Source organism: Alosa pseudoharengus, unplaced genomic scaffold (assembly GCF_046254945.1).
Source record: "Alosa pseudoharengus isolate Yale_2024_CS ecotype anadromous, Long Island Sound unplaced genomic scaffold, YU_APseudo_1.1 YU_APseudo_1.1_scf_3, whole genome shotgun sequence".
NCBI classification, from domain to species: domain Eukaryota; kingdom Metazoa; phylum Chordata; class Actinopteri; order Clupeiformes; family Clupeidae; genus Alosa; species Alosa pseudoharengus.
Window position 1 is genome coordinate 10,804,815 of NW_027468718.1, and position 2,902 is coordinate 10,807,716.

General features: G+C 39.9%; 1 pseudogene; it reads left to right on the top strand.

The window, feature by feature from the left end:
• The first annotated feature begins 1,084 nt into the window (after positions 1-1,084).
• On the top strand, positions 1,085-2,619 carry LOC143099828 (uncharacterized; annotated as a pseudogene).
• Positions 2,620-2,902: the final 283 nt, after the last annotated feature.

Here is a 2,902-nt window from a genome sequence, read left to right on the forward strand (position 1 = left end):
CACTTTTACACGTACATTTTTTGAAAAACTAAGATATTTCTCTTCATTTGTTCCCTTCATTTACACTCAAACACAGAATTCGCCTCTGACAACGATTCTTTCTAAAAACTCCGGACTGAGTGGAGATATTGGAAAACTTTGTTTGCACATTGCAAATGCAAACTGAGAAAAATAGAGTTTTAGGCATCTGATGTCATAGCATGTGCCAGAAAAGAGCAAGTGATTTGTTGCTGTTGTTGCTATTTTTGGGATTGTGATTGGCTAGCGTGTGTTTGAGCCTCTCGTTACACTGCCACCTACAGGTTTGGCATGCTCTTGACGGATGGGGAAATGTCCATTTATGAAAATAGCCGGCCACGTGTAAACATAGATACATACGGATTTAAAGGCTTTCATGCGGCTCCGACCCGAAGGAAATTGTCCCCTGTGTACAGACCGACCCATAAGCTTTGAAATTCACACATCCACCCAACCCCCACTTTCCCTCCTTGTGTTTGAATAGTTTGAGGTATGGCTATGTCCATCCAAGAATCATCAGATGTGTGAAGAGTGCTCATCTGATTTGCATTCCAATAGCCCTTGCAGCTGATTGGTCAGGTGTGAATCCAGGAAGCTAATGGGGCAGGCAAAGGGGATATATTGAGAACACAACAGACTGGGGTCTCAATACTGAAGTCACATTTTAAGAGAGACTCTGGGATCCAGGAAATATACTTTATTTCTGTACATCAGTTCACATATACTGTAATACTTTTTCACAGGTACACTTTTATCCTTTTATTGAAGGGCTATTTGATGTGATTTAACTCTAAAGAAACTGAAGGCTGAAATGTCAGGACCTAATGGATCATCTGCCCAGATCAAGGCAGTGAAGAAGGAGAATGAACAAGAGGAATTTGATGATTTTTTACAGCAGTTTTTGTTTACAACGCAGAAAGAAGAGTCTGGACTGGATCATGACTATAAGGCTGAAAAGATCATGTCACCACCTGCGGATATTAAAAAGGAAGAAATATCTGATTTAATAGAATATGACCACATATGTTCTTTTCCAAGAGGAAATAATATTGCAGGAGACATTCAAATGATCTACGCTAATAAAATAGTGCACAGGGAGGAAAAAGGAAACCAAGTGTGTTGCCAGGAGACTTCCAATCAGAAATTACACCAGGAGTTGGACACCAGGGAGGAACAACATGCACCCCAGTGTTTGGAAATATCCGCTGGTCTTCCTACTCTTGCAAATCAGTGTACTATATGCCAGAAAAGTTTCAGAACACGCTCAGAGCTCACTGCCCATCAGAAGACACATTCTGGAGACAAACTACATCAATGTTCTCAGTGTGGAAAAGCCTTTACACGTAAGTTTAATCTCAACGCACATCAGAGGATCCATACTGGAGAAAAGCCATATCAGTGTACTACATGTGGAAAGAGTTTCAGGACGGGTTCAGAACTCACTGTACATCAGGTCACACATACTGGAGAAAGGCTATATCCATGTTCACAGTGTGGAAAGGCCTTTAAACATAAGTTTAGCCTGAAGGAACATCAGAGGATCCATACTGGTGAAAAGCCACATCAGTGTTCTCAGTGTAAAAAATACTTTGCTAGAATGTTTGATCTCAAGTCACATCAGATGATCCATACTGGAGAGAAACCACATCAGTGTACTACATGTGGAAAGAGTTTCAGGAAGGGTTCAGAACTCAGTGTACATCAGGTCACACATACTGGAGAAAGGCCACATAAGTGTACTCAGTGTGTAAAGGCCTTTAAACATAAGTCTAGCCTGAAGGAACATCAGAAATTCCATTCTGGAGAAAAAACACATCAGTGTTCTACACCAGAGGCACCAGAGGATCCATACTTCCATCCATAAAAAACATACCAGTTTTCTTAATGTGAAAATACTTTCACACAACTGGCTCAATTGCATAGACATCAGCATCTTCTGTTTATTTATTTCTTTGTGAGGTGTTTAATGGCATGTGTGCACGTGTGTGTGTGTGTGTGTGTACTGTGCTAAGATACACACTAGATAGTCCATTCTGAAAATAAAAAATAAACATATGTGGGATAATTTTTATGTTTCTCATTGAATGTTTAGTATACCATATATATACATGCTCTGAAATCTCCTTACTCTGACCCTTGTGTTTTCTGAAACTCCTATTTTGGAATGTTTAGTTAAATTAACCCCTGTGTCACCGAACTGTGGGTAACCCTCAGGATGGGGGGTCGTAAACATTACTTTTCTCTGTTAAAATACCAGATGGTTAAGTGATCACTGGAGGGTGACAACTTGTGATTTTCCATGGGTGTGGGGTAAGGGTATAAGAGTTGGCTTAACCCACAGATGTGTGGGCTTGTTACTTTGACATTTCATGTGGGTAACATGCTCCCGGCGTCGTGAATAAAGCTGCAGTCTCACACCAGTTGTCTTGGATTAATTTTGACCACACATATTACACTGTATGATGAAGGTCTCATCTCAAGGCACAGCAGAGGATCCATTGTGTGGGAAAGTCTTTGACATTTTTATCCAGTGTGGAAAGGCTTTCACTCAACTTGCTCATGTAGAAACACCAGAAATTCCATACTGGACAGAAGCCGTAGTCTCAAGCAGATCAAATATAAAGGTGTTTGTGTGTGATAGTCTTGATTCCAAGTTCTAAAATTAAAAGACATTTGCAGGGTTCTTTAGACAACTACAGTATAACAAATTGCTTTCTAAACAAAGGTATATAATGTTAGCTGGTTGTGTGATGCTACTCGTTGAACGTGAATTTATATTTTTTCTTTTGAAAAGTTCAACTCAGCTTTTGTCTTTGTAGATGATGCTGAAGCCATTAAAACAATTAGTCTTGGCAGATAACCAACTGCATTTGAGGAACCTGAT